At 34.9% G+C, this 15560-nt stretch overlaps 1 protein-coding gene across 3 annotated transcripts in view; it reads right to left on the reverse strand.

The window, feature by feature from the left end:
• LRRTM4 (leucine rich repeat transmembrane neuronal 4) overlaps positions 1-15560 on the reverse strand; it is a 698247-nt gene that overhangs the window by 165994 nt on the left and 516693 nt on the right. The gene's annotated exons all lie outside the window — the stretch shown is intronic.

Here is a 15560-nt window from a genome sequence, read left to right on the forward strand (position 1 = left end):
AAAAAAGAAAAAATTTGTATTGTGAGCAGCATTCACTAGCAGGATGCACATACACTATAATATCTTACATGCACGGAGTCATATTAATTTTCAGTCAAAACAAATGTCTGTTTATATTAAACACATTCTAAATGCATTCAAGTAAGAGTCAAATGATAGAGTATTAAGATTTAGAGATAATTGATGTTTTACCCCCTGACAAGAACAGATAAAAGGATATACTTCTGATGCTTAAACCTCTGTGCTAATTTTTTTTCCAATAAAAACATTCTCAAACAGAGAGTTTCAGCCATAAAGAAGGATATGTATAAATTTGTATTGCAAACTGACATGCCCTATAGATTCAACCTCAACTCTTATGAGCACTGGGTCTACCTGTTAGAATAATTACATTGAAACCTTGGGAAGGTGAGCAACCTCTAGGATCCAGATATTTTTATTTCATAGTGAAAGGTTTTTAATTTTTTTACTATATGACATAATTTATATAAAATTCTTAGTAAGAGTGTGAGGAATACTAGGTACTAAATACATATTAATACCTGTCATATGGCTTCTAGTTCAAAGATGAATGTATCCATGAAATGATATTTTATAAAGGTAAGTAATTAATATTGCCAATGATTAAGGTTCCATACAATATGTAGTTGTAAATAATATATTATTTTGTCAAAAAGCATATGTTTACCCTCTTTTACCCTCATTGTGAAGAAGATAGTGATATAATTTTGAGAATTATAAATATACAGTAATATGATTAATCAGCAGATCAACTCCACAATCATTAGTTTTTAGTCCTGTCTTTACATGAGAATTCCTGGAAAGCTGTCATAACATTCCAGTCCCTGGAATCTGAAATCTTCAAATCCTTAAATTCTGATTTAATTTCTCTGTGATGAGGCCAGAACATCAATATTTTTAAAAACTCCTTTGATGATTAATATGCAACCAGGTTTGAGCATTACTTAATCAAAAGATTCACTGGAAACATTAATTATGCCAAAAAGAGGTGTTATTGCCTATTTACTTCCTGATTACAATTTATTCCTCTATCTATACCAACTAGATTCTGCTTTTTTCTCTTGTGAGCTCCAGACATCTATATCCCATTGTCTTCTGGATGGCTTCAATCATATACACTGCAGGAATTAAATCCTCAAAACATCACAGAACGAACTTATTACCTTTGTCTAAAATCTACCCCTCATCCTCTATTGTGTATTTCAATGAATGCCCCTGAAATCGATTCATTCTTTTAAGCCAAAAGCAGGAGCATCAACCTTACTGTCTTGCTAATCTTCTTCCTTCACACACAACTTCACATACCAGAAGGCTGATAACTTCTTTCCCTTATACATCTTCTGTATCTATCCATGTCTTCTCACACTAAGGGCCATTACCCTGATGCCATAATCCTATCTTCCCGAACTATTCTTATAGCTTCTTCTTTGGTCTTCTGGGTTATAGTCTGGCCTATCATCAATCCAAATTCTTTCCTGAACTATCACAAGAACATGTGATCACATCACCGTCCAACCTAAAAAGTTAGTGTGGCTTCTGATACCCTCATGATTGTCCCCTGCTTGCCTCTCTGATCTTATTTCTCTTCACCCTGCAAGTTCCAGTAACAGTAGCCTTTATTCTGTTTCATGCATATTCTCATTTACCTCTTTGAATATGCAATCACTGCTCTTTGAGTAGTATTTTCCTGATTCCTCTCTCTCCCATACCTGACTCATACTTTCATGACACTTCCTCCAGGCAGCCTTTTTTGACATTCAAATCTGAATGAAATTTTTTCTTAGGGGTTCTTACAATACAAGACTTCCCTCTTTATAATATTTACAACATTGTACTTAATTCATTAACTGCTTATTTATCTGTTCAAAATATGAAAGCACTCTGGTTGACTATAACTCCTTTGTTACCAGCTATGTCTACAGTGATTTTCCCAGTGGTTACTGCCTGAGAGGTAATAATCACCCTGTAAGTATTTGACAAATTCAGGAGCAGAAGCAAATGTATTGTTTATCAGATAGAAGACACCTTATCACGAAGTAAGTATGAGTATTTTCACTTACAGGTAGGAATTAGAGGGAAGGAAAAGAAGATAAAAGACAATGCCACTATCTTCAATTTTATTCTTAAGGTATAATCATATTTAGCCACTAAAAATATCGTTATTTTTATAAGGTATTCAGTTATTAAACTGAGAAATGCTCTTCCAGCTGTTCCCAGAGTTTTAGAAGAATGAGGAAGGAAATTTACCAAAGGAAAGGAAAAAGGTTTCAAAGTGAATGAAGAGATAATTAAAATCATGTATTTGCCTATATTACTTGGGGACATTTATGAGCGTTCTTGGAGTCAAGAATGAGAAAGGACATGAGGGATTATGGGATTTCTATGGAGCTTACCTAGGAGGTTGTTGTAGAAGTCCAGAACCGCTAAAAAGGCCAACAGTTTGTAGAATGTAGAAATCACCCTGGAGGGTCTCAACCTAGACTTAAAGATCTGAAAACTTAATTTAGGTTTATAATAGGTGTGCATTTTGTCCAAGGTCATAGGAGGTAAATAACAGGATATTATTATGTATTGATTATTAAAAGCCATATTATTAAGAGTTGTCTCTCCTTATCTGCTGGGGATATGTTCCAACATCCCCAGTAGATCCCTGAAACCACTGATAGTATCAAGCATTTTCCCTACACATACCTAACACAAAGTTTAATCAATAAATTAGACACAGTAAGAAATTAACAATAGCTGATAATAAATTAGAATACTTGCAACAATATAGTATTGTAAACGTTATATGAATGTGGTCTCTTTCTCAAGATCTTATTGTACTGTACTTGCTCTTCATTTCTGGTAATAATGTGAGGTGATAAGATGCCTATGTGGTCAGATGAAATAAGGTGATGATGCAGGCATGGTGACACAGTGTTGGGCTCACATTGACCATCTGATATGTCAGAAAGGGGATCAGCTGCTTCCAGACCACAGTCAACTGCGGGTAATTGAGATTGCAGAAAGCAAGACTACAGAGAAGGGGGTGCTGAGGGCCACCATACAATTAACAAAAGAGAATTCTACCCAATGTAATCACCTCACAGTTTTGTTTTTAGCTTTGTAAAAAGAAGATAGAATATGCACATAACTTTAAGGAAATCATTCATAAGATGAGGCAACTAGTCTACCTAAATGACACTTTTTATATTTTTCTGAGGAGAGTTAAAATTCATTTTAATGTATATTTATTGGTCTCAGAGTAACAACTTTTTCAATGTAGAAACATTTGTTGTGAAAACACCACCACCATAAAATGTATCATGTTTTATTTTAGCAGACTGAAAATGGCCCTATAAGGCATGGGGTAATATTGACAAAGATGAAGAGGAAACTGGGGTGGAGATTGTGCAGTGTGGTTGAAGGCAGAGACAGGATCCACTCTGTAATACTCAATATCAAATGGCTTTTCACAGAATAAGAAGCAGTATGTTGATTACAAGGACTTTTTAACCTAAATATTAGGCCTTGAGAAAAAGGCCTGCATATCGCTAATATGATCTTTTTCTTTTTTTTAAGATTTTATTTATTTATTCATGATAAACACAGAGAGATAGGCAGAGAGAGAGGCAGGCTCCCTGCCAGAGAGCCTGATGTGAGACTCGACCCCAGGACTCCAGGACTATGACCTGAGCCAAAGGCAGACACTCAACCACTGAGCCACCCAGGTGCCCCTCTAATGTGATCTTTTTTTAAAACGTCTTATAATGAAACCGAAGGGTAAAAGAAAGAAAGAAAGAAAACAATAGAACATTGACTAGTGTAAGTAGAAAACAATTTGGTGTAATAAATGAAAATGTCATACAATCATAACTTGAGCAATTAAGAATGGTGTTTTTTTTAAACATTTTTTTTGAATCAGAATCATGAGTTATATTTATTTTTTTTTTAAATGTATTTATGATAGTCACACAGAGAGAGAGAGAGAGAGGCAGAGACACAGGCAGAGGGAGAAGCAGGCTCCATGCATTGGGAGCCCGATGTGGGATTCGATCCCGGGTCTCCAGGATCGCGCCCTGGGCCAAAGGCAGGCGCTAAACCGCTGCGCCACCCAGGGATCCCTGGTTTTTTTTTTTTGTTTTTTTTTTTTTGTTGTTTCAAAAAACCATTATAAGAGAGTGGCTTTATAAAATTACAACATTGAGATGCCTAGGTGGCTCAGTGGTGAGCGTCTGCTGTTAGCTCAGGGCATGATCCTGGGATCCTCAGATCGAGTCCCGCAACAGGCTTCCCACAGGGAGCCTGCTTTTTTCTCTGCCTCTCTCTCTCTCTCTCTCTCTCTCTCTCTGTGTGTGTCTCTCATGAATAAATTAATAAAATCTCTTTAAAAAATAAAAATAAAATCACATTATTAAAACTATTTTTTGACTTCGAATTCATTCAAGTATGCAATCATAATTATATCCACAATCAAGATTGTGGTAAGAAATCCATGTACACCTTCTTATGTTTGATGTCCACTCAGTTTATTTTTTAGAAAATAAGTTTCTCTTAAAAATAAGAATAATATTGTATCTGTTCAAACTTCTACTTGAAATATCAATGAAGTGTGATTTAAGCACGGCACTTTATCATATTTCATAAATGTAGATACATTGCATCTCATCTCCATGGATAATGAATTCCTTAGGAGTCATTTTTTCCCCCAAAGACTCAAATATTTTCCTAAAGATGGTAAAAAGTCTTGTACAGAACAAATATTCCAGGGAAAAAACACTCCTAATCATCCTGAATGGGTCTGATATAAGCTTATGTTCATAAATAAACAGACTTAAAAAAAAAACCCTTCTGCATTATCTTTATAACTTGCTACAGATTGAATGTTTGTGCCCCCTTTTCCCCCATAATTCATACTTAAAACTTAACCCCCAAGGTGATGGCATCTGGAGGTGGGGACCTTAGTACATAATTAGATCATGGGGTGGAGTCCTCATAAACTGCATTAATTCCCTCATAAAAAAGACCCTGACAACTCCCTCCCCTTCTATCATGTGAGGAAGTAGTGAAAAGAGGGTAGCCTATAAATCAGGAACAGGGTATCTTCAGACATTGACTCTGCCAGCATCTCTTTCTTAGACTTCATAGCTTCCAGAACTGCAAGAAATAAATTTCTATTGCTGGGATTAAGCCACTAGTTTATGCTAGTTTTCTTAGTCAGTCTAATCCATAACTATACAAGAAATATAAAGTCACAAAAAATAGATGAGAAATATAGAAACTATTCTTGATTGCTTGTTAAGATGTCCAATGTTCCTGCATGTACTCAAAAATAAGGTTATAGACTAGATATAAAGGTAGTTGGACGTGCTTAAACATGCACTAAAAAATTGTCCACACTGAGCAAGTCTCACCTCTTAATATTGAATGAACATAGAAAGTTATTTCTGAACCTCAACTTTTTCATCCTTAAAATTGGGATAATAATATCTGCATTGCTGGATTCATTGAAGGAATAAATACAAGAGTAGACATAAAGCCTGGCCAATAACAGCAACACAGTTGTCATGTCATGAATGTTAAATGCTTTGCTAACTCAGAGTAGGAATTTGGTCTATCATCTTCAAAATTATACAACATAAAAAGGAGAAGTTATTTTTTTCTGTAAAATTTTATTGAAATGTTAAAATACCATTTGAAGCATCATTCAATATACATGAATTTACATATGTTCCATTATTTAAAATATGTCCTTTCTGACAAAGAAAGTACATTCGTCATACACAGACCAAATTTCTTTCTTTGGAAAGATTACAGTATGACCAGAAAGGCCTGAGAGGAGAGACTAATTATAGATTAGCATATAAAGAAGTGTAAAATAACTAGAATGATGACATTTAATTCATAAGTATGATGGAATCACTGATTTTGAATGAAGGGAAGATGGGTTTTGAGCTCTCAGCTCCTGATCTGGGAATTTCAAGGAAATGTTGAGATCTGAGATAGGAAAAGTAAAACCCTTAAATGCTAAATGTGCTTCTCAACTGAAAATCAATCAGCAGAAATAAGAGAGTGAAAAGTTGATAATAATAAGTAGCAGTAGAATTAGAACTAATATTTATTGATTGTACTCAATGATCTTAAGGCTACACTGCAATGAAATATAACTTCTCCCATTATAATATCTAATGTGACTAATATCTCCCCATTATAGAGAGGAGAAAGTCTAGAACAACATTAGACAGGATGCATAACTTGCCTAGAATAACAAATTAAGTAAATGACCATTTACTGGATTTGAAGCCAGATTCTTCTAAGGAATAATCATGATAAACTAAACACACAATAATGTGGGAATAATACTTAAGACATATCAACACTACCTCAAAAATACCCAAGCCTTACTTAGTTCCTAACCCCTTCTTATTTAATTAACGTTTTTATGTTCAAAAAACATATTTACAGATAAATTGATCAATGAGACTTCTTTACACAGACACGTAGACAAATGACAGACATTTGTACACACCCATGCACGCAAGCATGCAGGCACATATACAGACACATACATGCAGCATTCTAATTATGACAAACTACTTTAGAGAGTGCTGCCTATTAGAAAGGAGTTGCAGTAAAATTAATCCAATATATTCACTAATCACACAATCATTTATGCCTGATTTTGAAAGTGTGTTTTTTTTCATTGATTTGAAAGAATAAGCATGCTTGCACTAGCTTCTTAGCAAAGACCAAACAAAAGAAAGGAATTTCAAAGGGACTCATCAAATAAAAACTTATGGGCTGCCCAGATACCCTGATCTTCCTCGTGTCCTGGACCGGAGATCTTTTAAAATTATATACTATGAGTCAGCTTTTGCAGTTTTCTCTTTTAGCAGATCTTCAGTCTATTTTATTGACAAAAGATTGAGAGGAAAGAAACCTGGACTTCTTAAGAGAGAGATTGCCAAATACTGTTGCGGGGCAGCAGCAAGTAACCCACATCGTGAAGTGGAAAATCCATTCAGTGACAAGAGGGACAGGAGTGTCTTTTGTCTCTTCCTGCCCTCATTCCTTGCTGTTACTGTGAGTAGGAAACTTTACAGAAAGAGCTGATGACAAATACACCTGGGGGCCATGGACCCATTGTACCCATAAATCCTTTCTACCATTTAATTAGACTAGAGATGTGTGTAACCTACATGACTGAACTCTCTTGGGTTTTGTCAGGTAAAGACAAGTGTCTTTGCATTTTAATCTTTTCTCGTTGAAGTCTATTAGCCATATTTGTAAAGGAAATTTAATAATCTTACACTATTTAGAAATACTTTATTTTAGGATAGCTCATCTTTTTTCATTTATCTAATTTCCATTTCCAGTAGAACTGGCCATAGTAATTTCATTTGGAATCAATTCTTTGGTCTGATTATAATTCCGCAGGTGTTATATAGTAACTTAATAATAGTTCTTAGGCAGTTAAGTCACTAGAGCTAATTTATAGTGGAAATGCATATGGAATAATATATTGCTGCTCCACTGAATTTCAAATGAATTCATTATGATTAATATTATTACAATAGCAAATGGAGAAAGTAATAATGATTTGCCACAAGTTATAAGGACTCATTGAATAGTTTTAATCTTACTATATTTAAACATTGAGCTGCAAGTAAATTCAGCAATTTTCAGTAATGAGATTTGGGACTCAAATAATGCCATTAATCATAACTATATTTATACATTTTATGATAAAGAATACATATTTGGTGGATTTGATTTAAAATATTTCACTGATTTTAAATTAAGCTATGTGTGTGAGATTTGAAGCCTGTGGTGATTAAGTCTTTACAAGAGCCATATTTCTTTTTACATGATTGATGGGTTTAATTCTCTCTAGTGAATATTCCATATTTACACTCAAATCCAACCATTTCGTACAATTAAGAGAAATAAAGTGATTTGGAGGAAAATAAACAGCGCTTTAGCTAATAAAAATATACTAACATCCACTTCTCTGTTTCTTAGCCATCCTCAGTTACTCAAGGCAACATTGAATCTGAGGCCATTTGTGAAAATGAGTTCAAGTAAATGAATACTTATTAAGTTTCTGGCTCTGTGTTAAACACTTGGGGTGCTATATAGAGAGGTCAGCCTGCTCACTCTTGTGGAATTCCCAGTAAAGCAGAGGTAGAGCCATATACAACAAATATAATACAATGTAAAACCTGTTCTATGAGGGGTTAGAACAAAGTCACCTAAGGAAAAAACAATTTTTCCTGCTTGAGTAGTTCACAGAATACTTCATAGAAGATATAACATTTTCAGCCAGACTTGATGGATGAAAGAATTTCAGCTGTTGGGAGTGGCATGGAAAACGTGCCAAAAATATTAGCACAGCAGTGTTGATGCTCAGTGGCCGCAGGGTACGGAAAGATCTGACTCTTCCCTTGCATGCAGTCTTTTTGTGTTTCAGTTGACCTATCTGTATGTAAAATGTGTTACTTCCCTGTTAATGTGATAATTTGTCCATATCTAACAAAACTGTCTCCACTGACCACAATGAAATAGTCAAAATCACCTCGTGCTGCTGTAAACATGTTATTTACTTTGATATAAAATACTTATGATGATAATATTTAAAAAATGTAGGAAAATGCAATAACTTTTAACAGAAAGCAGGTAAAGCACCATTATCATTGACTGGTCACGATCATAGACTAAGTCCATTTCAGCCAAAATTAAGAGCCACAGGAAAAATTAAGAGCCACATACTATGTATGAAAAATATGTATGTATGAAAGTATGTATGAAAAGTATGTATGAAAAATAAAAGATAAGACAGAAAAATAGATGTAAAATGATTAAACAGTAAGAAGTCAGCATTTAGAGTCACAAGCTTGACAGGCAAAGAGGTGAGAGTAGGTCTACAGAACAAGTGAAGAGAAGCGGATGCTCAAATGATGAAATGGTAAGTAACAATGGCAAACCATGGAGAAAGAGTTAAGAAAGCCCTCCTAGATATCTGAGTGTATCTCTGAGATCTCAGTAATCCTTAAATAGCTTTGCCAAGAAAGAAGTAAAAGCAATTCATATTTCCAAAGAATAGTCTAGAAGCACATCATCAAGGGTCACCTCAAAGGCCTCTAAGGTATCACCACATGTCAGCTCATGTATACCTAAGGCATATCCACTAGGGCACTTCAGGTATTGGGATGGAATCAGCTGCAAATACAACATAACCTTACACTTAAGCAGCTCAATTTAACCAAGCATATGACGGAAAATCATCCCCGCTTATAGTTCCAAACTCCATCCAATGCAAAGTAAAGGGAGTTATTTTTAAAAATTCTATTAACCTTCAAAACTGAGAACATGAATATTGTACCTGAATTGAAAAGGTTAGGGGGAAAAAGTGAATGCTTTGGTAGATCAAGGCAATACAGATTTGTTTGCTTAATAGAACACTACTGAGACCAAAATAGATTGCTGTCCAAACCTTTAGATAACAGCTTTTACAAATAGTCAAAACAAACACACACACATACACACACATACAAAAACCACTGCATTCTGTATATAATCTCTGCCCCTATAAGGGCATTTTTAATGTAAATAATGGGAGATATTGGGATCTGACCAAAAAATTAAACAAATTATTAGCAGTTGCAGTTGAAAGTGCTTTCTAGAAGAGGCTCTGCCATGTTTAGATTTTAACTACATGAATCCAGGAACCTTGTTTTGCTATTCTTTCACTCATTGCCAATAAATGGTGCCAGTCGACTACACAGATATGTAGATATAACATTATGAAAATAATTACACGTGAAAAAATAACCTTTGGAATATGTGTGTAACTATTCTAAAGAAAGAAATTTCTGAACATTATTCTTTCCTTTTGAAAATGCTAACAAAATTCTTTCTGTTCCAATATTTCTAAGTTTGACCATAACTGACACCTAAGAATCAGTTGTCCTTGTATTGAAGCAAATATAAGACAAGCTGATGATTTTAAGTGTGCCAATGCTGCAGTCTCTCATAAAATATACTTCGGTGATAAAACAACATGATTTTTCCACACCACTGAAAGCTATAGAACATTAATTTATTGCTTCCAGAGTTTATGTTTATGTTTGGATGAAAAATGACAAATATTCCCTAACTGGTTGAGTCCTACGTTAGTATCATTACTAATATATTCAGAATGTAGTTTAGCTCTTCTATTTCTGAATAATTAGAAAGCTTATCACAAGGACAAGCAATAAAAGTCTCCTGAAAATATAGGATTTGGATTATTTAATAATAATGCCTTCTGCATTGTTAATGGTTTATTGATTGGGAATTAATGAAATGCTATCTGGAAGTACATTAGTCTATTTGAATGGAAGCAGTTCAGACTCTAGCAATTACTAGGGTTAGCATACTTAGTGACATATTCTCTTGCCTTCCTGGAAAGAGCTTTGTTATCACCATTAATACATGGTGTAATTGAGTTATTCAGAGGCTGTTTTGCCTGATATCTAAATGTGCATCATTAATGAAGCTAAAATGAAGTTGAGTTGCCCAGATGTCAGGAAAACCTCATTGTTTTCCTGACAATGTCTCTCCAAATAGACCAGACAGATGTATTCACGTGTGGTCTGTTCTACTTCATTTCAACACTTTGGAGGAGAAATACATCAACGTGATTTAAGAATAGATCTGCATATTAGCATTTTTCTATATTAAGGAAAAATATAATAAATGTGGCACATGTAATTTAATGATGATTTCAGCACTAGAGAATTTATTCAAGAGTCAACTGATAGATCAGTGGTTCTCTGAATAATAGCTGGAAAAAACTACTAAGTGAAAATACACATAATACACACTCTTTTAATTTGTTGCAAATTTTGAAAGTAGTCTTACAAGCATCAAGAAATAACAAAACTGGAGTGGACTGATGGATATTAAGTAGACTTACTATGGTAATCATTTCACCATATGTACAAATATGAAATCATTATGTTGTACACCTGAAACTAATATAATGTGTTTCAATTATACCTCAATACTCAATCAATCAATCTGTAGTAATTAACAACTAAAAGTGTTTGTTCTATGACTTTGTTGATTAACATGCAGACAATTTAAAGGATAAATGTTTAAGTATAATGATTAGAGTGAAGTTGATCTGAGTCTTACCTTCTGCTAAAAGTGGCCTTTTTTGGGATGCTTGGGTGGCTCAGTGGTTGAGCATCTGCCTTCTGCTCAGGGCATGATCCCTAACTCCCCGGATCAAGTCCCACATCAGGCTCCCTGTGTGGAGCCTGCTTCTCTCTCTGCCTGTGTCACTGTCTCTCTCTGTGTCTTTCATGAATAAATTTAAAAAATCATAAATAAATAAATAAATAAATAAATAAATAAATAAATAAGGTATCTTTTCCATTCACTTTTTCAGACCTCCTACTTTATCCACAAGCACAATTTCTTTTCAGCTCTGCTTTCCCTAATGGGAAGATATTTCCTCAGTTAATTACAGGAAAACTTCTTTCTATCCCAAATAATACTTTCTGGGCCTTTCTCTCACAGCAGGGGAGGGCATAATTTAAGAATATCAAGGTAACATATATTGTTTTACTTTCTAAAACAACAAGAAAATGTATTAGCTTTAATGGAGATTCTATTCAAATTTTAAGTCTAACTAAAAATTTCAAGATAATTCCTTATTTTCAATGCATTAAATTACCTTTTAATCCAGGGCAAATTTGGATTGTCATACTTGGCTTCCCTTTCCTGAAAGTTTTAAACTGGTTTAATAGTACTTCAGGGTCCACTATTGGAAAGTAAATTCATTGAGAAAATGACTATAGATTCACTCCAGTTCCTATTAACAGGATGCAAAGGCTTGAATAGGAGAAGTGATAAACCAAGTTTCTCACAATGGCACACAGTCATATGATTTTCAAAACATAGATGCTTATGATACGACTTTCCGAATTCAGCCAGTTAGCTCAGTTTTCCCTCAAGAAGATATGTGCTTTTATTTTAATTGGTCTCTAATCTTCTGTTGTCATTGGTTCCAATTTCAGTTATTCTCAACTGTAAGTTTTGAGCATCTTTGGGACAATAAGATCAGCTTTAACACTTGATATGTCTCACAAGGAGCTAAGATATGTCTTTTAAGGACAAAATTCCATGGGATGAAACATTTCTCCACTCTTTCCCTTAATATGACATCAAATATTTACAGAGAAACTACCCATTGCAGCCAATGGGGAGGCAGAGGGCCTGTGCCATAACCATAATGCCACATTCTTTGTGACAATCTCTTCAAAATTATGCAGAATGCAAACCAGAAAAACATTGTTATAGAGTCTCTTGAGTGGTGAAAGTTACAAGGCTGACTCTGTGGCTCTCTGGCATTGGGTGTTGATAGATTTTCCAACTCAAAGGTGGACAATCGAGACTTATAATCATCTGACAGGATGTACTTCATCATGCATCCATCCTTAGCCAGAGGGGAAAACCTAATGAGACATTGAATGTTTGCATTAGAACATTTTATCCTCATACCTCAGTCAGTTTCACAGTTGTTTAATTACTAAATACCATGAGAAATAAATTTAGCATCCATTTCCATGGAAGATACAATGAGACTCTGCAGGTTCACCCTGTCTCTGCCCACAGCCTCCAGAACCCATGAACCTCACTTATGTTCTTTGTTTTATTTGAATTAAGCAAACAGATCTTGGATAGCTTTCATGCTTCCTGGATGTAAGAGAAAACAATTTCTCTAAGCTGATACTAAGCCTAGAAAAAAAATTATCCTAGACCAGGGATTGGTAAGATTTTTCTGTGAAGGGCCAGGTAGTAAATATTTTAGGTTTTACTGGCCAGATGGCTTCTGCTGAAACTACTTAACTGTGCCATTGTAGCATGGAAGCAGCCATAAGAAATAAGTAAATGAAAGGGCATGGCTTTGTTCCAAAAATATATATATATATATATACAAAAACAGACGGTGAGCTTGATTTGGCCTGCAGGACATAGTTTTTCTGACTAGGACTTAAACTGAAACCTCAAAGGCCTGATATTTTCTTGATTGGCTAATGGGATCTAAGGAAATCTTACCACTCAGCCAGCTGTTATAGCTCCTTTTGCTTTTGCTTTTCTGGGATGCAGGTAACTCAAAACTGGAGTCTATGAGGGTCTCAAGATCTCTTTCTTATCAAGTCTAGTTGTCAGTTTTTCAACTAAAACAAAGCTTTGGATCAGATACTGATATTAATCCATGTCCATGAAGTAGGAGGAGATGGCAGTGTGAGAAGATTCCACTCAGGTGGATAATCTCAAGAAATATCTAAGAATTCAGTTAAAAAATAAGCATTATTTTAGTAAATTTTGGTCAGTGTTTCTGAAGCCTCAGTAAGTATAAAAATGATCCGAGATGATACTAAAACTGTAGTCACCATATTCTCATTCTCCAGATACTGCAATTTAGAATGTAAAAAAAAGGGGGCAGCCCTGGTAGCTCAGCGGTTTAGCGCTGCCTTCAGTCCAGGGCGTGATCCTGGAAACCCTGGATCGAGTCCCATGTCAGGCTCCCTGCATGGAGCCTGTTTCTCCCTCTGCCTGTGTCTCTGCCTCTCTCTCTCTCTCTCCTTCTGTCTCTCATGAATAAACAGATAAAATCTTTAAAAATATATAATGTAAAAAAAACCATCTGAATTTTTATCAAGCCACCCAAGCAATTTGGATATAAGTGATTTGGGTTATGCTTTGGGATTTATAACCTAGTCACCAAAACTGACTGCATAGGTCGAAACTCTGTAAGAAATTATGCCACATGCTTTGGAAATATGCAAAGATTCTAAATCCTAAAGGATTATCCTGTCATCATAGACAGATAAAGATGGATATTTCCATCCATAAGCTCTAATGACAAGTTAGCCATACCTTACACTGCTTCAGATATCCCAGAAAATAAAGAATGGCAAGTGATTTGGAGTGTGCACCCTATACAATCAAGTCCCCATCCTCCCTTTTATTGAATTCTGAAGGGGAAGTATCAATATGTTAGCTTCTGATAAATAAGACTAAAACCTGATACAAAGTGAAATATACAACCCAAGACTTCCAGTTTCTGAGTAGAATTTTTGAAGGTGTGCTCTAAGGAATAGTAGTCCTACAGGACATTGACGGGTATTAAATGAAAGAATTATGTGGGTAGATGGGAAGGCAGAGTATCAATTTTCCTCAGACTTTTTAATCCTGAAATCTCCTCATCTACCTATCGCTTGAGTATCTTGCTGGACTAGTTTTCAAAGCTTATTGCTAGGAAAATGATTCTGTAAAAGGTGAAGAACCCAAGGGGGGTGGGAGGGCTGTCCTTGGTGCTGAAAGGGAAACTTGGAGGTAGTGGTCACAATTTTAGTGTTTCCCCAACTGCCACTTCTCTAGAATATTGAACTGTTTGTTGACTACATCAGAGTCATCACACTTCTAAGCCTAGAATGTACCTTTGGCTAATTATAATTTGTTACTGGGTGCTAAAATTTGAAATTTCAAATCTTCCCCTAATTTTCACCCAATGTATTCTATTAAAATACTCTTTAGGATATTCTCGGTAAGTTCTCAAGTTTTAAAATTATATCATGTGTTGGTCACAATGTGAAGATCAAAATAAATGTCATAGTGCAGATAACTGCAATTTGAATATAGGTATATTGCAATATTTTGAAAAATATTAAAATGAGGAAAGCACCATAAACATAGAAAACTCTACATCAATATTAGAAGTGGAGTATAAAGGCTGCTATCTAAGATCTAATATCACAAATATCAAAACATTGCTGGTAAAAGGAGAAGATAGAAGATGTAAGAGAAATTTGCACCTCTTAAAAATAAGTTTTGTTCCTTTAAAAGTGCACATAGGAGAGATAGGAAGAACAAAGCTACATCCCTTCATTTGAATAGGTAAGAGATAGAGGAGAGGGTAGTACATTAATCGGATAAAGCACATGCCTCCTGGAAAAAAAAAAGAAGCAGTAAGTGTGAACAACATATACAGTAGGGTGTCCTAAATATTTGATGTTGGCTACACAGAATTTAAAGACAGTATGTGATGCAGCTCTTCCTTTATCTTGGTAGCTTTTGGAGTATGATTATTCTGGTAAGGTGTGGTGGTATACTAGAAGGTGTATGTGTGTGAGGGGATCCACAACCAGACAGGGAAGACTATTTTATGACTTGAATTGTTTTAAATGCTAGTACATGATGACTTGAAAAAGGCAAACTTGTTTTTTAATTTAAAAAATCTCTACAGATAATGTATCCCACTATTGCCTGCATCTGGGGCAGACCACTTCCATTGTTATCACCTTCATCAGCACTGGTTTACTGGGTATTAGAAATAAAAATATGGTCAAACACTCTGCCTCTCTCTCTCTCTCTCTCTCTCTCTCTCTCGTGTTTGTCATGAATAAATAAATAAAATATTTTTTAAAAAAAAGAAAAGAAAATCTCTGTAAGTTTATAATGAAAACTCTTAAAATATGTGACCTTATATCACTCTTATGAGG

Source organism: Canis aureus, chromosome 12 (genome assembly GCF_053574225.1).
Source record: "Canis aureus isolate CA01 chromosome 12, VMU_Caureus_v.1.0, whole genome shotgun sequence".
Lineage (NCBI taxonomy): Eukaryota > Metazoa > Chordata > Mammalia > Carnivora > Canidae > Canis > Canis aureus.